Raw genomic sequence first — 27,611 nt, 5'->3', positions numbered from 1 at the left:
CTATCTTGCACTTAGGGGTTTATAAGAAATTAGCAATAATGATTGTAGTTCATTTTATTGCTAATGATAGTAGAAATAGCTGACTAAATTGATAGCTATGAGTTTGAAAAGACAAAATATACCTCAAAGAAATTCCTAGGAAACATAGAATTGGGCCTTTGTATAACTACAAAGATGAAAATTTGAGATGACTCCAAGCTGGAGTTTGGAGAACAAGCTATAAGGAATGGAAAGGTACAGCTCAGGACAGAGGTTCTCAGAGTGGAGTTCCAGCAGCAATTCTGGAGGACTTGTTAGAAATGCAAATTCAGGAATGTGGGGTAAAGCTCACAAACTCTCCCCTGTGGACCTTAAGCTGTAGTTTACATCACCTCCCAGGTGATGCTGTGGAAGGTGAAGGACCAGGATGCTGGATCAATAAAGATGGGAGGTGATAGTGAGAAACCAAGTGAAAATAAAGTAGGGGGCTGGGGATTTAGCTCAGCGGCAGAAGTTCCTGCCTTGGAAGCAGGCAGTCATGAGTTCGATCCCCGGTACCAATAAAAACACAAAAAAAGAAAAGGAAGTAGGAGAAAATTTCAGAGAAGTGTAGACTTTTCATATGATGAATCAAAATTCTTTTCTGATACTTTTCCTTGATTTCAGCCATTAGATTTTATCATGGTTTATGTCTGTGTCCCCCAGGCCTCATGAGTTTGCATTGTGTATTTGTGATTGGTTCATTGTCTAGTGCTTGGATTGATGGTGTCAGTGCTCCACCCACCTAGGGGTGGAGCCAGGATGTGATGTAATGGCAGGAGGCCGGTGTGCCTTGCTGTCTTTGCTGGTTCCTGTTTGCTGTTTTGCAGCCACCATGAACTGCGGCCCAGCCATGCCCATCTGCCTTGGAGCCAACTGAACGTGGACTGAAACCTCCAAAAACTGTAAGAAATGAACCTTTCCTTTCCCAACTTGGGCTTCAGGTATTTTGTCTCAGCAATGAGTAAAAAGTAACTAAGACAGATTTGTTTAACCAAACAGCTTCTCAGTCTCAGGATCATTTCTTAATTTTCAAATCCTTGTAGTCCACCTATGTGAGAAAGCAATACCTGGTCTGTAACCCTCAATCAGACTGCTCTTCTAAAATCTGCTTCCTGTACCGTCCTCCCACATTGAGCTGGAGGCTCCTCAGGGAAGGTAATTTGTCTGCAACAATTTCATCTAACATTAAATACCAGGTACATTTTCAGAAATTTTTCAATAATAAAAAGGGGAGAAATAGCCTCGAACCCAGCGTTTAATAGTAGGAATCCCTGTCCATTAAATATAAAACAGTTACCAATACATGTATAGTTAAGACTTTCCAGTATCTGAAAAACAGTCTGCAAAGAATATACTGTGCTGTATTTTTAAAAATAAATTTACTTCTGTTTCCAGTAGGTTTAAATATGCATCGTAAAGCATTAGCCAGATACAGACCATATTTGACTATTTTCAGATTTCTACATTGTGGTGTTTTAACACTTTTATTGATTCTATAATGCAAATAGAGGTTGTGAAATAATGAGTAATCTTACAATAACCTATCAGAGACCTGATTAGTGTGTTTCTTTTGCCCATAATAAGTGTCAATTTCACTGCTAAGATTCAGCTCAGCTATGGCAGCCAGGATCAACTTCAAAGACCCTGAAGTGAGTGAGTTAGCCATGGGACACTCTGGAGCAGGAAGCACATGGGCCACCATCTGGATTTTAAACAAGTGAGGAGTCTTGTAACATCTGTGAATCCATGTTTAATACAAAAAAATCAATTTAAGGACTTGAAATGTGACTCTGTTATTAATTATAACAACATCAATATGGTACATTTTTCCTTTTTTCTTTATGTTACACATGTGCCTACATGTTAATTTAAAAGTCTATGAAGATATGTGTAAAAATCCACTAAAATAACAAATCTTTTGTTAATACTTCATGAAATATGCTTAGTAATTTAGACAAAGTCAACTTATTGTGGAAAAGCTTTATTTTTTCAGTATTTTAGATATCTGAAATAGCTGCTTTTGTGCTGTGGAATTCTGACTCTTCATAATAAAATCTATGTATTTGTGCATTCATCTACAACCACAACTAGAAAATTTAAAGCAAGTTATAGGGTTAAAATTTACCATCAATTTTATTAAAGAAAATTTGAAATATCACCTAGACAAATTTAAATGTATGAAAATGATAGAAAACACACACAACTATCTTTTGTCTTGCTGGAAAGAAAATGTATGTTTTTTTTTAATCCATAAGTTTAAAAAATCCCCTGTCATAGGTAGTTTTATTGATTGTAGTACTAATATTAATAAGGCATTAATGAAATACATACTTGGAAATATATAAAAATCTTATTCAAAGTTGTATCAGTGTATTATTTATAAAATTTACACAAAATAAAATCAAACATGCAACACACATGTCAAAAGCATATTTGCAGCACTGTAGGTTTCCCAAAACGAACCCTATAAAGCAGATTCTTTATAGGGTTCTAATGTTGTCCTTGATAATTAAGAATTCAGATGTAGATATTAGAAAACAGTAAGTAACGGAGAGTCAAAGCTGTTTTCTTGACAGGATTATTGAACAAGTAGGTATAGAACATTAAAGTGAAGCTGCATTTCAACAGTTATGTTTGATAACCAGAGTCAATCGTATGCATGCACTCTGAAGGAAAAAAATAAAAATTGTGTAAAATCAATTTCTTTTTTTAAATAAAACAAATTCTGCATTGTCTTCCCTTGATTATATTATAAAATATAAATTTGGGGGAGAAAATTACTAATTCATCTGATATAGTAATTGGAATAGTCTAGATCAGCAGTTTCTAAAGAAGTATTTGTACTGATGGTACAAGTATAATGGGTAAAATAGTTTTGATATAGAACAAATAGAGGCAGTAGAACCATGACATACTAATAGATTGTATTCTTTACCATTGTTCACTAAACTATTGACTCAATATAAGACTGTCAGAGGAAGCAGAAAAATTATTAGTTGCATAAGTCTTGGTCATCAGAAACACTCTTCACTATTCTATGGGACCAAAATTTAAAGTGGTCATAAAGCATTTGCGATGCATGGTGAACTGGAGAGTTGTATTAGTTACCTATCACTGCATAACAAATTACCCTCCCAAATATAGCAGCTTCACACAACATATATTTATCATTTCAGCTTCTGTAGGTCTGAAATTTAGGTACTACTTGGCTGCTCCAGATTCTTTATAGGGTTCTAATTAAAAGGTTAACTGGACTCACAGTCGTTTTTAAGGTCTAGGGGAGGCTTCTACTTCCAATCTCACAGATAAGAGAGGATTTCTTTACAATGTCTACCCGGTTGCCATTTCTATCTAGGCAATATCGAAAGAAGTAAAGAGAAAAGCCCAGAAAAAACAAGCTTTTAAAATCTAATCACCAAAGTGACATCTTATCAATTTGGTCACATTCTATTTGTTAAGTAGCAGTTCACTAGGTCCTGCTACTATCACGTGAAGGGAATTATACAAAAGAGAGTGAATTCTAAGAATCCAGATTTAGTGACAGCTGCATAGAAGATGCCTCCCAGGATAGATGTCTCTGGGCAAAGCAGTAGGGTCAATGTGAGAAATCAATCTAGGCTGCACTTTTCATTAAATATTGCTTTCATTTGAAAAATAATTAGGAACAAACTACAGTTACTCAGGCCTGGGTACTTTGCAGATATTTGCAGAATTGAAGATATTTTTTAAATGAACGAAAAAAGTTTTGTCACTTCAAGGAAAACAACACTGAACAACAGTGTTTGTTCCCAAAAATAGAATTTCAGGACTCAAACGAATGTAATAATTTTGGGAAACCTACAGTGCTGAGTATCTTAAGAATTTCTCAATAGACTTTATTTCTAAAGAGATTGGCAACAATAATAAAGAAAATGGAGTTCTGGGGCTAGCAAGGGCCTGAATTCAGTCCCACGAGCCAAGGGTGTGCGAGTTGAATCCCAGCACATGGGGAAGTTTTGGAACATTGCTCCCACCCATTAAGGTTATGCCCAGTATTTCAAATCACCAGAGGATGCACAGGAGGTCCCTGAGGGCCTAACTGGGCCATGCCCAGTGACCTCCAAGCCACTAGAAGTTTCCAGCAGTCTGCCTCAGGAACCAAAAGTAGGCGAGATGATCCCTAAAGCACAAGGGAAGCTTTGGAACATCACTCAAAACCCGGAAATATAGGAAAATGACAAAAGTAAATAGCAAAATGCAATCTCAAACTTCCAGTCCAACTCAAGCAATTATTTTGCAATACAACTCCTCCTCAAGGTGAGCTGCTTTCCTGGAGTATTACTATCTGATCTACTTTGCACACTTTCTGCATCAGTGAATTGCTTATAAGACTGAAGTTTTTCCTATCCTGGTGTGTCTTCTTGTAGCATTTATTCCAGGAAAGGACTTATAAGCCAGCCAATGCCATTAAGTCAAACATGTTGTATCAGAACTGGGACTGACAGAGGTGCATTCCAGCACACCAGCACATGCCCAGGGAGAGTTTAAGATCATCCCTCCCAGTGGTTAAGTGCCAAAGTGCCCACGTAGATGCTAGCCACACTAGACTGGGCTCTGAAGGTTTCACAGACCTAGCTGGGCCATGTCTAAGTGACCTTCTTTCAATCAGGGGAACTGGGGCTGAGTGAGGTGAGATCCAGTACACCAGCACAGGATCAGGAAGAGTTTAAGTTTAAGATGGCTCCCAGCAGTTAAGTGCCCGCTGGGGCACCTCCAGCCACACTAGACTAGGCTTGGGAGGTTTTGTGGGCCTGACTAGATCACGCCCAGCAACCTTCTTCAATCAGGGGAACTGAGGGCACATGGAATAAGTTCCAGTGCATCAGTGCTTGCCCAGGGAGAGCTTTGGACAATCACCCACAGTGGTTAGGAGCCTGTCCTGCTTCCTGGAACACCAGAGTGGCATGAGAGGTCCTGTGGGCCTGACTGGACCATGCTCAGCAATCTCCATTCAGTTCTCAGGAGCTGAGGGCATAGGAGGTGATTTCCAACATGCCCAGGGGAAGCTTTGGAACACTTGAAACACAGAAATATAGAAAAATGACAAGACGAAAGACCAAATGCAATCTCAAACCTCCAGCGCATCCTAAGAAAGCCTAGGAGCCATGTACATAGAAGAAAATATATGCCATACACCTGAAATACTTGAAATAATAGCAACTAAAATAAAGAAGCAACACCAGGAAGCTTAAAAGGAATTCAGATTATAAATAATCTCCCAGGTAAAAGAAGAAATGATGAAAGTAATGAAAGAGATGCTGAACACAACTAAAGAAGACAGTTAAAAAATTGGAGGAACTAAAGAAAATGATAGAATTCCTGGATGAACAATATAAGAAACAAACAGAATACATTAAGCAGATGCAAAAGAGATATACAGGAAATCAAAAATTCCATTGAAAGCTGTAAAAACCACCTCAATGAAAGTAAAGATAGAATTTAAGATCTCAAAGACAAGATTACAGCTAGTGAACAGGAAAGGAAAGATCTTTTAAAAAGAACAAGGAATCAGAAAATAACAATTCAACAACTGCAAGATGATGAAAAGAAAAACAACAAAAGATTGATATGTATAAATGAAAAAAAGGGGTCAATGCAAATGATATCAAGAGGCTATTTAGAGAAGTAATAGCTGAAAATTTCCCAAACATGAGAATGGAAACAGACATTAGGATTAGTGAAGCATATAGAACTTCATATAGCCATAAACAAAATAAAAATACACCCAGATATATAATAATCACCATCCCAGAAATCCAACATAAGAGTAGAATAGTAAAAACTGTTAGAAAGAAAAGACAGATCACCTATAAAGGAAAACCTATTAGAATTACAGTAGACTTCTCAGCACAAACAATGAATTCAAGAAGAGCATGGAGCAAAGTATCTCAGATCCTAAAGGAACACACCTTCCAACCTACAATGATGTACTCTGCAAAACTGTCCTTCAAAATGATTGGAGAAATAAGATACTTCCATAACAAAGAACAGCTAAAGAACTTCATGATCAACAAATCAACCCTGCAAAGAATACTGAAAGACAGTCTAGATACACATAGGAAAAAACAACTCTGCAAGGCAGATAAGTAAACAGAATGGAAAGATAAAGATGCAGCAGCAGAAAGAGAACATGTCAACAATAAACCAGTATATAACAGTTATAACTATTAATCTAAATGGTCTCAATTCACCAATTAAAAGAAACAGACTGACAGAATGGATCAAGAAATAACATCCGACTGTATGCTGTCTATAAGAAACCTATCTAACCCAAAAGAAAACTCATAGACTGAAGGTCAAAGGATGAAAAACAATACTCCATGCAATAGGATTCCCCAAAAAAGCAGAGATAGCTATTCCGTTTGCAGACAATGTTAACTTCAAACCAAGAATGATCCAAAGAGATAAAGATGGTCACTATATACTAGTTAGAGGAAGATTTCAGGAGGAAGAGATAACAGTCTTAAATATATGTGCACCAAATTTGGAAGCACCCAGCTATACAAAACAATTATCAACAGAAATGAAAAATCAAATAATAAATAACACAATTGTTACAGGAGACCCTAATATGCCATTGACTCAAAGAGACAGGTCAACTAGCCAGAAAACAAGCAAAGAAATAACAGAACTGAATCACACCTATGAACAAATGGACTTGATGAACATATACAGAGTGTTCTACCCCACAACATCAGAATATACACTCTTCTCAGCAGCACATGGAACATTCTCTAAAATTTACCATCCACTACAACATCCTTAAGTAAATGTAAAAGAATTAAAATTATCTAATGCATGTTATCAGATCATAGCACCATGACACTAGAAATTAATGACAAAAGAAACTACAAAAACCACACAAACACATGGAAATTGAATAATGCACTCCTGAGCAATCAGTGGGTCACAGAGGAAATTAAAGAAGAAATTAAACAATATCTACAAGCAAACGAAAATACAAATACATCTTACCAGAACCTGTAGGATGCAATGAAAGCAGTTCTCAGAGGAAAATTTATTGCGGTGAATTCTCATGTCAGGAAAACAGAATGAACACAAATAAACAACCTGATGCTACATCTCAAACATCTAAAAAAAGAAGAGCAGGTCATGCCCAAAGGCAATAGGAAGAAATTATGAAGGTCAGAGCAGAAATCAATGCAACAGAGACTAAGAAAATAATACAAAGAAAAAAATGAATCAAAGAGTTGGTTCTTTGAAATAAATAAATAAAATTGATAAACCCCTAGCCAACTATTTTTTTTTAAAAAAGGAAAGAAAAAACTTAAATTCATGCAATAAGAAATGAAAAAGGTGAAATCACTATAGATACTGTGGAAATACAGAAGATCTTCATTACTTATTCAGAAAACCTCTACTCTCATAAGTTAATAACCCAGAAGAAATGGACAGATTCCTAGAAATATAGGAATTATCAAATATAGGTCAAGAAGATATAAAACTGCTGAACAACCCAACTTTAATTAACAAAATTGAAAATGTAGTTAAAACCTTACCAACAAAGAAAAGTCCAGGTCAAGACATATTCACCATGGAATTCTACAAGAAATTCAAAGATTTAATGCTGACACTCGTCGACCTCTTCAGTGAATTTGAAAGGGAACCAGTTTTCCCTAACTCATTCCTGGAAGCAAATATTACTCTAAAACCAAATCTGAGAAAGACCCAACCAAAAAAGAGAAATACAGGCCAATCTCCCTAATGAACACAGCTGCCACAATTCTCAATAAAATATTTACAAACAATGCAGTAAATTATCAAGAAGATTATTTACCATGACCAAATGGGATTCATCCCAGTAATGCAGGGATGATTCAACATATACAAATCAATAAAAGTAATCCACCTTATCAATAGACCAAAAAATAAGAACCACATGATCATTTCTATAGATGTAGAAAAAGCTTTTGATAAGGCCCAACACTTACTCATAAGAACCTTAAACAAAATCGGAATAGATGATCTTTACCTCAATATGATAAAAGTCCTCTATGACAAACCAACAGGTAGTATCATATTATATGGCCAAAAACTGAAGGCCTTTAACCTAAAATCAGGAGCAAGACAAGGATGTCCATTATCACCACTCCTATTCAATACATGCTGGAAATACCAGACAGAGCAATTAGACAAAAGAGGGAAACAAAATGAGTAAGGACAGGAAAAGAAGCAGTTAAATTATCATTATTTGCAGATGACATAGTCCTCTACATAGAAGAGACTCCATTGAAAGACTCCTAGGTATAATAAATAAATTGAGTAATGCAGCTGGATACAAAGTCAACCCTCAAAATTTAATAGCATTCCTATACACTAACAACAAAAATCACTGTGGAGAAATAAGAGAAGTCACATCTTTTACAATAGCATCCAAAAAATGAAATACTTAGAATTCAATCTAACAAAAGAAGTTCAGGGACAATTATAATACCCTGAAAAAAGAAATTGAAGATACCTCAGAAAATAGAAAGACATCCTTTGTTCATTGATAGGAAGAACAAACATTGTGTAAATGTCTGTTCTCCCAAAATTGTTATACAGATTTAATATAATCCCAATCAAAATACCTCTAGCATACCTCATAGATCTGGAGAAATCATTGCTAAAATTCCTCTGGAACCAGAAGAGACCTAGAATATCAAAGGCAATTCTAAACAACAAAGGCAAGGCAGGAGGCATCACAATCCCTGATTTGAAGTTATACTACAAAGCTACTATAATGAAATTAGCATGGTACTGGAATAAAAACAGATCTGAAGATCAATGGAATAGATTAGAAGGTACAACTACAAACACACTTAGCCATCTTACCTTTGATAAAGGGGCCAAACACAACCACTGGATGAAAGATAGTCTCTTTAATCAATGGTGCTAGAAAAATTGGCTCTCCATATGCTTAAAACTAAAACTATCACCATGTACTAAACTAAAGTCTAAATGGATCAAAGATCTAAATATTAAAAGAAAAACACTAAAGTCTGTTGGAGAAAAAGTTGGTAGAAATCTTGAAGACATAGGGGTAGGTAGAGAATTCATGAACAAGAATCAAATCATACGTGAAATACTTCACAGAATAAATATCTGGGATATCATGCTATTAAAGAATTTTGTATGTTGAGAGAAATTTCCAGCACAGTCAAAAGAAAATGAACAAAATGGGAAAAAATCTTAGTGAACTGTCCCTCAAAGGACTTTTGTCTAAAACGTGTAAAGAATTAAAAAAAAAATTAGACCCCTCAAATTCAAAGATCCAATCCAAAAATGGGCATCTGAGATGAATACACAGCTCTCAGATGAAGAAAAAATGGTAAATAAATACATGAAAAAATGTTTATCATCATTAGTCATTAGATGAATGCAAATTAAAACTACACTGAGATTCCTTCTCACTCCTGAAAGAATGGCCAGGATCAAGATAACTACCAACAACAAATGCTGGAGAGGCTGTGGGGAAAAAGGAACTCTTCTTCACTGTTGGTGGGAGTGTAGACTGGTTCAGCCACTGTGGAGGTCAGTCTGAAGTTGAATCCAAAAGCTGGGATTGGAAATCCCATTTGACCCAGCTATTCCACTTCTGAGCATATTCTCCAAAAAACTGAAAACATCATATCACAGTGATATATGTGCACCCATGTTTACAGCTACACAATTTGTAATAGCCAAATCTTGGAAACAACCTAAATGCCCATTAACTGAGGAATGAATAAAAAAGATGTAGTATTTTTATACAATGGAGTACTACTCAGCTATAAAGAATGAGCACATTGAGATATTTATAAATAAACAGATGCAACTAGAGACCATACTTATAAGTGAAATAAATCAAACTCACATGTGTAAATATCATATAGTCTCCCTAGTATAAGAAATGATAAGAGTACATAAGATATCAAATACTCAATAAAGACACTGAAAGGATAAGAATCTGCTTAAAGGGGAAAATAATACCTCAGGGAATATGAGGAAAATTAAAAAGGAAGGGAAAAGAAAACATATCTATAATTATATAAACACAGAGGATATCTAAGATAATTGTGCTACAACTTCTATAAGTTCTTGAAACAAAAGTCAACATACATAGGTTTGGAACAATTGTGCATATTATTGTATATTGATCTGAGGAACTCCTGAAGATCATTATGTAAAATAACAACCCTAGTTATGTTCCTACAACCTCATTTGGAAGACCTACATTTTCAGTGTTTTGGGCACTTTGCTATTGTTATTTATTTTTTTTTGTTTCTTGTTTTTGTAGGAATTTGTTTTGTTTTTCCCTCTAATAGAGAAAGGATAGGTATACATGTAGAGATTCATGCACGCATAGAACTTCTCCTAAACTGTTTATGAGAATCGATTATATAATGCATGATGAAATGAACAGCTACTTTGAAGAAAAAGAGACACTATGGTATTCAATGCTGATTCTGTAGCATCATGCTGAAATACTATTATTCTTTGTTCAGAATGACTTTAGTCTGTTTTGTCTTGTTTAATTTCAACATACATGAAGGTATGGACAGCTATTTTGAAGACAATGAGAAACATTATGGCAGCCATTGTTGATTTCCCTATTGTCTGGGGTGTTTTTTTTTTTTGTTGTTGTTGTTGTTTGTTTGTTTGTTTGTTTTTTATCGGTACCAGGGATCGAACTCATGACTGCCTGATTGCAAGGCAGGTGCTTATGCTGCTGAGCTAAATCCCCAGCCCCCTATTGTCTTGTTTTAAAGGCCTACAATGCCTTCATCATTCCATTCTGATCTGTTTAATACTATGTTTTTGTGTATGAATTCATTGTGTGTGAAGATATGGACAACTATTTAGAAGAAAACAAGAGACAATATGATAGCGAATGATGATCTCCTGCTGTCTTGCTTTGAAATCTGTGTTACTTACATTGTTTTCTTCTGATCTGCTTTGTTCTGTTTTGTTATGATTAGTTTTACTCTCTTTAAAAGAAAAACAGAAAAAAAATGGAGTTCTGTTGTTGGATGATGAAATATATTAGCATTAAGGTCTGTGAAGTTCAGTTAGCCAGGTTTTCAAATGACAGATTGTCTGAATGCCCAGACAAAATCTTACATCTACCATTTAAGGACAAAACAATTGGATGTAACTATGAATATGTTGATAAAGTTTCATATTCAACTAACTTTTATGAAATGGCCACTTGCAAGGTTTTAGTATAGTATGAAAGAAGATTTGCAGTTATTTTTGGACTACTTCATTGTAACTATATGAGGTTACATGTATTTCAACCACAACAAACTGCAATAATTTCAATGCTGGAGAAGCCAAGTTGAGAATTCAGATATCTTCTATTCATCAAAATATTGTAAAGTCTATATAAAAACACCATTCTTCTTAAGAAACTATTTTTTATTGTTGGAAAATAGTTTTTCCATGAAGATATACTTTATGTTAATAATGTTTATTTTTACTTTCAAATAATATTTTTAAAATACTGCTATAATTCTTAGTATTTAAATGCTTTATTTAAATGTTTGATCTAGAAGTTATACAAGTTATTTCCACTTATTAATCATCAACCTAAGAAATCTATCTAGTCACACCTAAAATTGGGGGCAGGAAATGCAATTCTGCATATGCCTTAAGAAAAAACCAGAAATATTTCAGAATAATTGCAATGACCACCATGTGCACCAAATTTTGTAGTATTTTAGATTGTTCAAACACTGACTTGAAAGTGTAAAGTATAAAGATGCATGTAGCTCAGGACATGTACTCATGTTCTACTGCTGCAGAAATCTATTGTGAACAAATGTGTGTTAAAACAACCCAAATGCTTATCTTACAGTTCTGGAGGTCAGAAATTCTAACACCTGTTCATTTTTTTTCCAGAACATACGAGGAAAAATTAGTTCCTTGCCTTTTCCAGAATCTGGAAAACTTCAGTTCCTTAAGTCAACAGTAACTGGGCACCTCTTATATATGAAACATTATTCTGAATGCTGTCGAACCGAGGTGAACAAACAGTGAAAGTCCCAAATGTCACTGAGTTTACATCTAAGTGGGAGAAAAAAATAAGTAAAAAAAAATTACACATTTATTAGGAGAGTAATAAAACAGATAAAATGGATAAAATCAAGTCAGGAAAAATCAATTGAAATTTTAAATAAGATGGACAGCAAAGGGGTCTGATCAGATGATGACTGATAGATCTCTGAATAAAAGAACAAATCAAGGCATCTGGAGGAGCAACAGTCAGGCAGAAACAGAAGAAACTCTTGTGTGGGGCAAGGCTTGAAATCTCTGCAGGGCTCCATGTGCCTGGAGAGGGAGGAGGAGCAGACAAGGTCAGACCTAGTGCTAAAGTGCAAGTCACCACCGACAGCGTGTCATTAGGATCGTGATGAGAACAGACTTTACCCTGAGGCAGGGAGCCAGAGCCTATGGACATAAGGGATGTTGTAGTAAAAGTTATATTTTTAAAGGGTCACTGACTACTGGGGAAAAAATAAAACCCCAAGGGCAAAGAGAAACCCTAAAGAATATCAAGATGATTTTATTAACTTAGAAAGGGAAGTGTAAGGTGGAGGCATTGTGCATTTTCTGGATTCTGAATCCAGTCTGAAAACAAAGTGAATTGACGTACTGATATCTTAAATGATGTGGACAGAAAAGAGTTACTTTCAAGGCAGTTAATATCATGAAAAGTGATTATTCTTCCAAACAGAAAGGAAGAGAAACAGACACAAAAGGGAAAAAAGGAGGAAGAGAAAAAGAAAGCAAGTCTGTGCTAAACTTTTCAGTGCAAAAATGCTTGTCACAGAATAAATAGATTTTTCCAGAAAATCAATTCTATGACTTAGGAAAGGTCCTGACTATATCAGTCAGAAGAACGATGCATCTATATAAGTGAAACACACTTATCCAGCATGAAACATTGGAAGTGGTGCTGAGCAAACTTGCCATATGTAGCAGCTGCCCATGCATATTTGTGTCACAGCTATGAGAAGCAATTTCATTTTTATGAGCCCTAGTTGATGATGTAGCTTTCCACATTATTACAATCTGATTTATTGTTATCTAATCCACTTGTGAGTAAAATGGTATTCTTCTCTGAATGGAATAAAATTTTTCTTGAGTAGATTCCTTAAAAAGCCTCTATGAAGGTCACATTTGTTGTCATTTCCCCTGGCTCAGACAAGGCAAAGGACCCTGCCAAATAAACCCAGACACTGGTTAAGAGGTGGGTGATTTTTCTAACAAAAGTGCAAGAATTTGCTGGTGCCATTTATAAGGCCCACTGATCAATTTACTTTAAAATGTTACCAGTAGAGCATGAATTAAGCTGAATGTAACTGGAAAAAGATATCTCCATCTACTTTTCAATGTGTGACATTTTACATAAATTTTACACAAAGGATATTTTTGTTTTAAATGCCTGTTGTCTCAATAGCCAGATGTTAAATCCTGAGCCAGGCTGACTTTTGTTATAAATAGCCAGTTTCTACTTCTAACTCATCACTGTGTTAATTTTATACCCTAATTATTATTAAAATACATGATGGTCCCACTCTTCACCATCATCGCCGTGGTCCATACAGTCTTTTGTGGCTGGGCTGTAGCCATAGTCCCCATCCTGATCTCTGCATTCACTTTACCCAGCTCCGATACCCCTCTGCAGAGCATTATGAATAATCTTGAAAACTCAAATCAGAGGACAATTTTTCCTGTGTTAAAAACTCGCAGAGGCTCACAGTTGCTGACAGGATAGTCAAGGAGCAACTGAGGCCCCAAACAAGCCTGCTTTGTGCCGCTCCATCCTCTCTACAGCAGAACCTGGCTCTGCTCACACTACCCTTCACTCTGTCCAATAACAGCTGTGCTCCCTCGCAGCCCAAGGTCCTAGCACAGGGTGACCCTCCACCAGGACGCGCTTTGCTTTCCTGCCCTCTTAGTCCTTATTCTTCAAGTCTCTTTCACTGTTTTCAGGAGACATTTTCCTAACCACCCTACTCCACCCAAACATGGTCAAATACCCCGATAACATTCCCTGATCATTCTTTGCTTCTTGACTTCACAGCAGTTATAAAACTAGCATGATGGATATCTGACAGATGACCGCATCCCTTACAGGTGGTCACCAGTCTTCCACAAGGAAGACCTGTGTCTGTTCATGTTCAGTATCAAATGTTTGCAAAAATTATTCACAAAAGAAATGTTTAATAAAAGACAAGTAAGTGGACCAAGGATTTAGCTCAGTGGCACAAGTGCCTGCCTGGCAAGTGTGAGGTTGTGAGTTTAATTTCCATTAAAAAAAAAAAAAAAGACAAGTGAGCATTAAAATGGAATATTTTAAAATAAATAAAAGTGAAAGACATACACCAATACCTAGATATTTCAATAATAATCCATAATTGGGAAATCAATAATTGGAGGAAAATATACTTGATAAATTAGATCTTTTGATTTTACTCAAAAGCTATTAGTCTGCTGACCTGCTTACCTCCTGGACTTCCAAAACACCTTACAAAGGCAATTTTAAACCACAATGGCAAATACTAAGGCTTTCTTTTCACCATTAACTGTAAGAGATACAGATGCCACGAATTCATGCATTTAGAAAGCAAATAATCACAAACATAGCCTGAAATTAAAATAATTGAATCAGAGTCATTTCAGCAACATAGTGCCCAAAATTACAAGTTTGAGAAGCCCTTCTGCTACTTACCCTTTTATCTTTGGAGGTCAAAGACCAAAATGTATTATAAATAAATACTCAGTCTCCCAATCTGAATGAGCTTGATCTCGGTTATATGGATTTGTACAAAACATATTCTGCCACTGCTCTGCAGCAATTTTAAGCTCTGATAAAATCTAGAGTGTGCTTCAAAATCAGAAGCAACCTCTAGGAAGCTTTACAGTAACTCTTCATCTGACCTTCTCCTGCTTCAAAGATTTCATATGGCAAGCTCTAAATCATCTAATTAACCATATAATTGCTTTAGAATGTAAAAAATGCAAAAATGTTTCTTAAAAATGCATGCCAGCTAATCCAAGGATAGGCTGAGAAGGAAGATTATAAGTTCAGGGCTAGCCTGGAAATTTTAATGGGATTCTCTTTCAAAATAAAATGGACTGGTAATTTGGCACCAAAAATTAGATAGATAGATAGATAGATAGATAGATAGATAGATAGGCAGAGACAGACAGACAGATAGATAGATAGATAGATAGATAGATAGATAAAGAAAATAAAATCTCAAGAATAATACTGAGTTTTATGGCTCCAGTTGACCCAACCACCGTCTGTGCCCATTGTAAGAATGTGGATATTTTTAAAAGTGAATCATCCTCAACACTCATTCCAGTTACTACATTTTATAACACTAATGGAAAAGCACATTTTGAGTTTCAGGAAGAAATCAGGCGAATTAGGCCAGCAATATAATACATTTTTCACCTTGCCCATTAACAACACTTCAGATTATCCATTATCAAAATGCTTAAACATGAAATGATGTATTCATAAGAATATGACTACCTTTTAAAGGGTGAAGACACATCTTGCAAAACAAACCCACATTCCCCATTGGCCTCCTAGAAGGTTAGTCTAACAGTCATCAGTGCAAGTAACCACATATTTACATTTTTGTCTCTTTGAGTATACAACAGAATTACTAATAAAGTTTTAGTGGAATCAACGGTTGTCATCTTGTAATAAAAGCTCTAACAGGTGATGCACAGACACTCTGCCAAGTTCCCTTCCATTGCCTCTGCACTGGCATTGCTGCTGATGGTAGAAATTCTCCATTCCTGAGTTTGTCATTTTAAATATGCAGCTCAAGTCCTAACTATTTCATTGTGATATGAGTCCTAAGTGAGAAAAATGCTCGGCTGTTCAGGTCTGTAAAAGTTCACCCTGAATGATGTATCTTTGTAACTTCATCACCAAACATAATGTCAAACTATGTCCTGTGATGCTGATATGGTTTGAACAATGGTGAAAACTGAAAAATTACTTGAAATGTAGGCCCTAGTGCAATAGTATAGAAAGGTGTGGCCTTTGGAAAACAAGTCATGAAGGCTTTGCCTTCATGTATGAGATTAACACCTTCTTGAAGGGCTTTTGGGGGAATCCTTTCAGCTTTCCCAAACGTTCCATTGTGTGAAGACACAGTAACAAGGCAAGGCAAGAAGATCTCTAAACAGAAGCAGAGCTGGTGCTTTAATCTGGGAGTTCCCCATCTCCTGGACTGTGAGAAGAAAATCTCTATCCTCCACAAATTACCTGGCTTGTGGTGTTCTGTTATATCACCAGGGATAGTATAAAATAGATAACACACAACTAGATAATTAAAAGAAACCAGGTAATGCAAAGGTCGTAGAATGTTATATTCCATTTTTTAAAAATTGCTTATTTTATAATATACTTAATTTTCCTTTAAGCTCTTTGGTCTTTGTAAAGGTAATGGCATGTTTCTAAAATTATCTAGGGACACACAAAGCATTTTTGTATCTTTTGCACAGGTACAGCACAATTTACTCGTTCCTGGAAGCAGTATCATTTTTTCTTAAAATATGTTCTCTGGGTAACTGGAAAGTCACTTTGCAGCTAGTATATTGCAGCCTAACATTTATATTAACAATATCTAAAAGATAACAAGCTACTATTGCTAATCAAAAGGAGTATACATCATCCTGAGGGACAATACAGATGACTATACTTACGTGTAATTTTTTTCAGCAAAGTAATATTTGTACTGGTAACTTTATGAGTCAGCTGATGAATCAACAAAAGTCCTACCTAACCAGAAATATACCTTTTGCCTGCTGCTTGATGATGTCTCTTGAGTTAAATAACTCAGAGATACAGAGAAATATGAACGTTTAGTTTACCCACCTACATAGAAGTGGGAACATCAGTTTTTCTTGCTTCCAAATAAATGTCAACAATGTTTGTGTTCATTAAACAGAAACAGCATTCCAAACAGAGATTTAATACTCCCTACTCTTTGGGCAATCTAGTATTCATTTCTGTGCCACAGCATATCTTTAGACTCTTCCTTACTACATAAATGAGAGCTGTGCAGCAGAAGTGAGCAGTTTGCTTGGCCACAGCTGCGCTTCTTAATCAAGAAGTGCAAAGAAGGAACTGAGCAGTTGAAGTTCTCTCATCCATAATTTAGGGTCAATAAAATCACTTACCCCAGGGGATCTTGAGGATTTGAAGGGCAAATCAATGCCAGCTGTCTAGTACATATTAGTTGCTCAGTAAATTGTTCAACTTGTTAGGATGTATATTATCTAAATCAGTAACCTGAGAGTGTGGGTATTTCCCAAACTGAATCCTCAATCTTTTTCTTTCTTCCAATAATATTCTATTAAAATCTCATCCAGTCTCCAGTTTTCCATTAGCAACTCTAAAGTAAGATTCCTAAATTTCCAAATTTATCCCTGATTCCTAGGTTATTTCTAACTCCCATTAAAATGTGTTCAATGGAAATCACAATAATTTTTTAAAACTGCTTATGTTTATATCACATATTGCATGCCCAAGCTGGTATCAGTTCAGTTCAGATTTGGGCAATGATGCCCCTTGAATTGATACCCTATTTAGAGGGATCTGTTATAGGCTTTTTTATCGTTATGTTTTTAAGTCAGGATCTTCTAGAATATTTCAGACTGTCCTTGAACTCTGCCTCAGTCAGCTGAGTACGGGAGTAACAGGCATGCACCCCCATATCCGGCTCTAGTCCCTCTTTGACCTCAAGAGCCAAGATTTTGCAGAATCAAGAAGTCTTATCACTTTATAGTTACTTTAAAATTGCCTATTTTTTTGAGGAAAGAAAGACATTATTGATTTAATAGCATAAAGCCAAACTTATCAATTGCCTGTTTACTATAAGGATTAAAATAAATACAAAATAATAAGTTGTTGCAACCTAACAAAGTATTACATTTAATATTTCTGTAAACAATGCTGGCTGACTTGCTGAATTTCTCTTTTTGTGTGTATGCCTTGATAATTAGCTGCCCTCTTTTTCTCCATCTTCTACTTCAGAAATCACTTACAATTTTAACTTCTAAAAATTCATATTGAAAAATTCTGAAGCAGGGAGAAGATAAATGATCATTAATTTAACAGATAATCAACCACCTGAAAATTAACCAAAGATGACGTCACCATCATTTTCTGCTTTTCAAAAATTTAGGATTTTAATTTTGTCTAAGGAACCAAATGGTTATTTCCTCAAAGAGAAAGCAGCAGCAGCTGCGTGTCGAGTGGCTTGCCCTGGCATTTCTAGAGCTGGAGCTGTACGTTCCTACACTTTCCACACAGCTCCCACCAGAATTTAAGGGATGCAGGCAAGGACACTGGAGATGGGAAAGACCATCTCAGCATGTGCAAGACTGAGGACCATCCTGATCGCCTTGACCGTCCGCTCAGCAACAACCTTGACTATAAACCTGACCACAGCTTGGGGAACGGACACGATTTTTCTGCTCTGCCATTGGCAAGGATCTGCTTGGTCAAAAGGGCAGGTCACAGAAACATTTTTAGACTTCACTTTACCCATCTTTTAAATGCATGGCCCTTCACATCTAAAACTGTCTCTATATGTGGAAACTATCACTGTAGGAAGTTAAGAATTATTACAAATTTCATCTCAGGAAACAGTATTTAATATGCTTGTCTTCATTTATTTACTTGTGGGTCATCATTCATTCAAAAAACACACAGTTTTAGAAAACATGGCAAAGATATACAAAAACAACACAGTAGCTACTAAAGTATAGAGACTTGCAGGAAGAAACGCAATCTCTCACACTACTCATTGATCCTCTGCTTCCAGGATAAAGCCTTACTCAAGGAAGTAGATATTTCACTCCAGGGCTTGGAAATCTCTATTTGCGTCCTGTAAAAGTCTAAATCTCAGCTAATAAACATGTACTTTACAGTATATGAACATACCCCGGGTTCATCTACAAATTTCCAAATATTCTCAATTTCTTTAGAACTACTCCAGATTTATCTAGAAAATATTCATATCCACTTAAAAAGCAATTTTAAGAGTCTTCCTGGACCCTTCTAGGAATGATTTAGCATATATATAGTTTCGGTAATTGTTTATGTGCCTGTCTATGCTGCTTGACTGTATGAATCTTTAGGTCCAAACCTAACACACTACTCAACAAAGAGATTAATCTTAACACAGTTTTATAAACTTCCTTGCTATTCCAAAAAATCTCTAGTTTTTATATTAAGTATGTTTAATATAAATTTTTTGCAGTTTTTATATTATTATTTAAAATAATATATTATAATATATAAAATAATATATATTATTTAAAAACTGCAATACTACCTCAAAAAGTAGGTAGCTAAGCATCAATTTTATTTTGTGAGTTGAAATTAACAATAGGTTTTTTTCTTTTTCCTAAACAACAGTATATCCATCTCTGTTTTAGGCAGGTACCTACTATAAGCTTTAGCCAAAACTGGTGTTTTCCATTTTTCCTTAAATTCCCTGTTGATGTTAAGAGACCAAATTACAGTATCCCAGTATAATTCTGAGTTACAATGGAAACTAATGGTCCCAGTGTGCACTCAGGGATCATAGAAGTCAATGATTGACATCTATAAGATGAATGGTGCAGAGTAAGTTTGTTATGCTTGATACGTTGTATCAACCTGAGAAGTTTAGGTCTCACAACTCAGCAGGGGTCCTCACTTTATAAACATCCTGTGCTTGTGCAAGAAGGGGGCAAAAAGATGTATGACAGTTACACCCACCCTAGGATGCATAGCCTGTTTAAAACATAAAAGAGAAAAGAGGCTGCTCCACCCTTGCTCTTTCTGTCTTCCACAACCTTGAAGTGTTGCCCCGTGACGTGATCCCATCTTGGAGCCAGCTTATTATGAACTAAAACTTCTGCAAACTGTGAGCTAAACAAACCTTTCCTTACCAAGTTTTGGGTGTTGGGTATTTTGTCTCAGTAATGAGATAAAAGTTACTAAGACAGTATCTAAACAGAAATAACAATCAAGTAAAAATATTAGATTTCAAAGTAATAAATTCTATTAATAATCATCAGTTGTCTAAAGATAAATTTTATTAAAAGCAAAATACTGTTCTAATGTCAAATTTAAGATAAAGGTCATAAGTCACTTCCTCAATATTGAAATTGATCTTGAAAACAAGGGATTTCCTCTATCATTTCATGTTTGATAATGGTGACTGTCAAATAGTGGAAAGAGGGCATAAACCTGCACACATTTCCCACACATCTACAGTAACCTAATTTGAACATGTGCAACCAGTGCTTAGCTTCACAATATCTGGGGCTGCAGTGGAGCTGATTTTGAAAAAAATGTAGCTCCACAAACTTGAACTTCTCTTAATATGATTCTCAACTTCTGCTTCCCACTTTACATTCAATACTTTACAGGAAGTATTTAGAGATTACCAAGACCTGTTATAACACATCCATCTACTTTCTGGAGTATTTTCGTGTAACCAGCAGATCAGTAAATAGTGTCATGGGTTTGATTTCATCTTTCAAGTGACCACATTTTGTCTCTTTCACTCTAATTTCAAGGAGTTTAGTCGGTATAAGTAAATTGTAGTGGCATATCTTCAAAATAAAAGCAGCTGAGTCCTGGGTGATCAATAGCTATAGATTTCTAGACATGGTGAGGCAGAGAGACAAATGGGTCCTGAACAGTGTGCAAGTAGGAAGGCAGGATTCTCAAAGGAAAATCAAAGTATATGATGGACAGAGATGGAGGACTTAGGTCAGAGATACTTACTAATGAACAAAAAGGAAAAGTAAAACCAGTCTTCCAATATTAGGACAACAGATAAAGGAGAAATCAGCTCATCACAAAAACTTCAGAAATTAAAATTTAACAATTATTCCAAACTTTACCTTAAACCTTTGAAATATCGATTCCAAAGAAAATACACAAAAAACTGAAGTAGGTGACAGTTTAGTATGCAAAGACTTTTACTTCAAGAAAATATATCATTCCTAATTTTTCAACTTTAAAAATGTTGTATAGCTTTTTGTTCCTTAAAAACAACAACAACAACAACAACAACAACAAAAAAAACCCTTCCCTAAATCTGAAGATTTGAACAAATGTATGAGCATTATGGGACAGAAACCAAAGAGCACAGCTTGGTTTTGATTGCTAATCAGCCACATCGCCCCTTACATAAGTGGCTTTCCATACTCTTTCTCTGTGAGCATTATTTTTTAAATACTGAACATATTCGACACCCACTGCTAAATTGGTCAAATCCAAATGGCAAAGAGGACAGCCAACAATCTGGAGTGTGTTAAAAATGGAAATTTATTAAAAACAATTTATTGCAAACTCTGTGACACTGCAGAAATCTATAAAAATTATGCAGATACTCTATGATCTACTAAATTACTCAGGATATATGCATGTGAATCCATATACATATTAAAACACATACACATAACAGAAATTCACACAGTCATGGAGCTAAATTCTTGACTTATAGTCATTTAAGAAAATTGCACTTATTTGGCTTAAATTTTCATAATACCAGACAACATAACTCTTCGTGGTATCATAAAAGTCTCCTTGAGATGCATATGCCCATTGAAGAAATATGACTCGTGCTAACTGATACTTGAAAAAATTTCAAGTATTTTCTTACTGCAAATATTGAGAAGTATAAAAGCTGTACTTTGGACAACTAACCATTTTGAAATTCTAATATTTCACAGATAAACACTGTCTAGTCACATGACCACACTGCAGTCATATAAAGGGTATGGGAAAAAAAATTTCCCCAGAAGCATTTCAACCAAAAATTTCCCTATTTAAATATAACTTCCTACAACTTGGAGCTTGTAGAAAGACCTTTACAATTATGAAAACAGTATATGTTTTCTTGCCAAAGAAGCAGAAATGAGAGAAATAAAAAATAAATAAGAGAATTAGCAACAATGTACAGCCTAGAAATTTGATCAATTATATTTCAATGAGTCCTAAAGTTTTTATAAGTTAATTCAAAAATATGCACAGAAAAAAAAAAAAACCTTGAGCCTAGCTGTGCTCAGATATCTTTCTGCATACATGGGAAAACAAGCTACATGCTACAAACCACACACACACACACACACACACACACATACATACACACACACACACAAACTCTCTCTTTCTGAGGACATATTCATTTGATAACCACTGCTTCCTGGTTTCAAATGTGGACCAGAACTATTTTTTTTTTAATTTTCCAACTGTTTTTTCCCCCTCAAAAGTTTGGATGATCTCCAGGCAGAAAATCCAAGACCTGCTGAAGGCTGCTTACACAAACTGCTAGACATTTGCTATATTTATCGCTCAGATACCTGAATATCTGGGAAAGCCATAAAATAGCAAATGACATTTATTCTGCCTATCTGCGTGATCATATAACAACAACAAATATTCCCTATTGAAATAGAACATGTTTCAAAGGATAGATGAAAAAAGTTACCAAGCAGAATGGTTTTGCCTCTAAAAATTAACCTGTGTTAAACTCAACCAGCTTGTCAGTTAGGTCAGTTTGGTCAGCAGTTCATCGTGATGCACATGCCAGAACTGGAGTGCAGCTGCATTAATGAATCAAAATACTTAAGCAAGTAGTCTCAGTGAAACACAGTGGACAGTACCTCTGGTCCCCTCCTTCCCTGCCTTCACTAATTATGGCTCACACACTCTTCAAGGACAAAATCTTCTTACTGAATACACAGCAGTGAGTCTCATACTGCACCTCCTTCCTGATCCTCCAAGGCTATGAGGACCTAATACGAAGTTTAGCCAAACAGAACAAACTCCACAATCATTCCCCAGCTCAGATGTTAAAATTTTCCTTGTTAAATCGGTTTTATATTTTGGGTTTTTGTTTTTATTTTTAAAAAGCAAAACAAAAAGGGTAGAAATAATACAGAATTTAAAAAATAACAGTAAGAAATTAACACTAGTTAACACAGTGCATATTGTTATCTTAAAAGTAGTTGTGACAAAGTTACAAAATCAAAGCATAAGCATAAATCAAGTTATAAAATCTAAGTGTAAAAAATGAACAATCAAACAATGACAGCACAAACTATTCTTTTTGATGAGCTAACAGAGAGTTACTGCTATGGTTATCTATCTTGCACACTTATACATACAGTTATATGTGTATACCTGCAAGTTGTTCTTTCCTTTTGAGCACTTTCTTTCTCTTGGACATTTTGGATCTTATTAGTCTTTCAGCCTTTTATTATTATTTTTTACACTAGAGAGACAATATGACATTTACAAATGTGAATCTGATTTATTTCACTTATGATTTGTTATGGATTAAGAACTGGTGGTCAACTTAAAGCCAGCTGGATTACATTGGCATGGAATTGGGCGAAGATGCTCCACCTGAGGAAAGTTGCCAGGATAAATAGGTGGAGAAGAAGGGAGGTGTAGAGGGTTGAGGCATTAAGGAGGCATTGTGGTTCTCCTACGAGTTGCTGTCTGAGCTGTTGGTTCTCCTGGAGAGGCTTTGATCCTCATATCGAGCATTGCTTCCTGGCTCCGGAGGGGAAGGCGTGTGCTGCTTGGTCTCCAGGATGAGCTTGTCACGCTGCTTTCTGGCATGTAACCGACTGTGCTTATCATTGGAGGAGTTTGGTGCTTCCGTGTCACTGAGGACAGCTGTGGTGCCTTTCAGGATAGCCCTGGTCTTTGTTGTGAGTGTGACTTCTTGGCTCCAGTGTAGAACCCTCTTCTCAGTAGCACAGCTTCTTCATCCTGCTGGCATAGACTTTCTGACTTCCACCACTGACCCTTGGGTCTTCCCGGCACAGAACACTATGACTTTATTCCCTCTCAGTTCCAAATCCATCATTTAAAGCCTGCTTGGTAAAAATCAAGACAAGATCATCAAATGAGGTCTTCTCTTTGCCAATGGAGAAGGCAATGCTTCATCTGCAGAAGGCATCGCAGAGGTGTTTCCAGAGCTTTGGGGGGTTTGATTTGTCTTGCTCTATTGGTTCCTGTGAGCTTATTCTGTGGGCTCCTGCAACGGGAATTCTGGCTGCTCACTCACCTTACTGCTACAGCGTCATGGCTTCCCTGGACACCAGTCCTGGCACCACATGTGCCACCCTATCCTCCAGCTTCTGCAGAGTTTTGGCCCTGCAGTGCCCTCCTGTTAAATCTCAGGAAGTCTGTCAAGCACTCAGAAGCTGCAGTGCTGGCTGCTTGTATAGAGTTCTGCTTCAGAAGATTATAGTAACCAATACCACCCCGGGCCCTCTAGCCTCTCCCAGACCCCTGCAGGGCAGTTTTGGAATAGAATGCTTCAGAGAACATATCTTGATGCCAACTATTACCCAAGAATCCTAGATGACAGCTTTACTGCAAGTTGTAAGACTGCATCCCCCAGCAAGCTCTGCCTGAAAGGCACCGGAACAACTTCTGCCATCTTTAACCCTGATGCTTCTTCCCAAAGATCAGGATCTCAGGCCTGGACATGGGACTGAGAAGGACTCCGCTTGGATCATCTTATGCACAGAGATTCTATTGTGCCTTCTGTCTAGTACTTTTACATTAAGTAGAGGCCTCTTCGTATTCCCCTTTCCTCTTTCACTTGATACCTCTTACATTAAACTCTATTGAAATTAACATGTGGCTCCTATTTCCTGATCAGACCCTGCCTGAACATTCAAAAGAAAATGTCTCCTTCATTATAAGATCAATGTGGCACCTTCACCAGAAAGAGAATAAATCATCTCATTTATGAAATGTACAGAGTTCTGCTTCAGAAGATTATAGTAACATATGAAAACTGTCCATGAGAAACTAGTCAATTTTTTGACTCCCATATCTGATACAAAGTTTAAATTTCTGCTAACCTTTAAATAATCTTTCTTCCCCTTAATTAAGAGACATGAAGCAATTCCTTAGGGTAGTATCTGACTTAATCTAAGATAAGAACTCAAATGTTGAAAATTAAAACTTGTGAAGTACTGTGCCCTTCTTGGGCTACAAATTAATGTTTGCTTCCTCAGTCACAGCTCTTTGACACTTGTTTATTTCAATAATCAATTTCATATGAATCTAGTTTTCCTCTTAAGTTGGGAACAATGGGAGGTATAAAACCATTTTGTCAAATCAATAATAACCAGATGATTGTATTCGATTACACACAACTCAGAAAGATTAAATAAGATACTATACACACTAATGCAAATTCACTAAAAGTATTAACCTTCTGCACACTGTAAACATTCTAAATCTTCTTTGTTTAAAATAAGCACCAATTAGTTTGATTGTATAATTTTAAAAAGTCACCAGATTGTTCACAAAAAAGGGAAAAATGTACATTTACATGCTACAAAGAGTATTTTCCTCATTATTAATAGAGAAAAAAGCCCTCTGGAAATATTACAATTCTAATGTCTAAAAATTACATTAATGACCTTTGGAAGCCCATTTCTCAAAGTATTGATACATGCGCGTGACTTGAATTGTACATTGTTAATACTTACAAACAGCATACCATTCTTACATTTAAATGTATTAACCCTAAGAGAAAATATTACATTACTATTCACATTTTTAAACCTTCAATTTCAATCACCAAACAAATGTTGTTTCCAATTAAGTTTAGGAGTGTACTTTGTTGTAAGTGTGGTTTAACTATGCTGTTACTGTACCACCTCTTAGCTAAATTAAAATTTGGTAAATATGATGGCTTCTATTTTCAACTAAATGAATTTTATGCAAACTCATTCCCACTGTCACACGATTAATTTCCCATTAGCATTGTAATCTACTAAGTTTCTGTGTGATTGGCAGAAAATGAAATAGAAGGTTTCTTTCTGATGGAGCTAAATCCATTAGAGAAACTTCAAACTGTGCGGTTGAACGGTCATTTTACTTTATTATAAGATAAGTGTCTTTTTTCCCTTAATCTTAGAATTCAACTGTAGAGTCAGCATTTAAAGAAAAGTCCTCCTAAAGATGCTGAGCAATGTTTGTGCTCTTTCATTGCATGGCATTGACTCCTCTTTAAATCTTCAACTGTTACCCAAAGATTAAATTTTATAAGGTTTTACATGGCCTTAATTAGTTTTAACTTGGCATCTCCATAAACTATATGTTGTATACAATCACTGAAATGTTTCTGAAATACTTTAAGCACTATGAAAAGCCCTATCTTCTTCTTAAAAATAAGTTTTTAAATCAGATGTTTCATTTGAGATGCCAAAGGCAGTAAAAATAATAGATGTCAAAGTCAGGCAGGAGGATCTCACCAGGAGGAAGCCTTGGGACAGATCCCAAGAGCCTGTTATGTGGCTGTTGTATTTTTATTCTGCATGAAGGTATAAACAGCAGGAGAAGGGGATGAGTATGAAAAGAAAGTCATGTGGTCTCTGGAGACAGGTGAGCTCCATAACTGAAATAATAGAAACCCTACTGAGTGAGAAAAGGTTGGGCTGCTTTGGCCATAGAATAAAGATGTCACTGCTGTACTAGAACCAGTCTGGCTCTGAAATGTCATCAGAACACATTTCTGAGTATGTTCAGCAGATTAGCATCAATGGAAGAGCAAGCTAGTCTAACAATATTTTATCTTCTGCCCAATAGGAAAAATAGAGGAGGAAGAAGAAGGGAAAGAGACCTTAGGAGGAGCCCATCACAAGCTGCAGGTAACTACAGCCGGATGGATGGAATGCTTTACCCAGATCATGAGACTCACCATCCAAAAAAACCTTCAAAATATACAAAGTCATCTATGGGGTAGGAGGGAATTTAAGAGTGAGTAAACCACATAATGATGTTACCACTCAAGAAATAATGTCACAAATTTATATTTCTTCCCTATTGTCCTTTTGCAACCCTGGCAGGGCTGGAATCTATGGCTCCGGAGAAGAATGAGGGAGGGACAGTCCAGAGTGAAGGTAGATGAGGCTGGCCACACTCCATTTCCTGCAGACAGGTGAAAGATGAAAACCACCACAGCCAGAGGGAACGCCATGAAGACTGAGCCTTAAGCAAGACCTTAAGAAAACCTGTTTTAAGAAATGAGACTATTTTATGTAAACAGTGACTTCAAGACTTTCTCTTACCTGAGGGTAATGAATTTGGTGGAGGAAAATCTTCTCTTATTAAATCTACTTTACATGAACACAAGATACTAAACGTGGATTTTTATGGTCACACTCTTAAGCCTGTACTTAATCAGTGATTTATATCATTTATAAAATCTATAATTTAAATTTGAAAGACCCTGATTATAATTGTAAAGGGAAAAGCATGAATAAATGATTTATCTAAGTTTATCTGCACTGATATCAAAAGAAAATGGTTGTGGTGCCTTAGAATAAAAACCTATGAAAAAAAACAATGACTACATTAATTTAACTGTACAGCAGTTTCATACTTATCAATAAAAATATCTAATACATGCTACGAACTCGTTTTGTACGTAATTCTATTCTGGAAAGTTTGCAGTGAGAATGTGTATAATGTTCTCAACATTTCCCTG

General features: G+C 35.9%; 1 protein-coding gene and 1 long non-coding RNA gene across 6 annotated transcripts in view; one reads left to right on the top strand and one right to left on the bottom strand.

Moving 5' to 3' along the window:
• Positions 1 to 27,611, bottom strand: part of Inpp4b (inositol polyphosphate-4-phosphatase type II B) — a 765,962-nt gene that overhangs the window by 457,936 nt on the left and 280,415 nt on the right. The window lies entirely within an intron of this gene.
• Positions 811 to 27,521, top strand: LOC134478702 (uncharacterized). Its single transcript, XR_010051485.1, has 3 exons — positions 811 to 923; positions 26,711 to 26,772; positions 26,971 to 27,521. It is a non-coding gene; the product is annotated as an uncharacterized LOC134478702 (long non-coding RNA).

This window comes from Cavia porcellus, unplaced genomic scaffold (assembly GCF_034190915.1).
Source record: "Cavia porcellus strain 051 isolate PalLab524CR breed Dunkin Hartley unplaced genomic scaffold, mCavPor4.1 scaffold_14, whole genome shotgun sequence".
Lineage (NCBI taxonomy): Eukaryota > Metazoa > Chordata > Mammalia > Rodentia > Caviidae > Cavia > Cavia porcellus.
The sequence above is the reverse complement of the archived record's forward strand: the minus strand, read 5'-3'. Positions and strand labels throughout refer to the sequence as shown.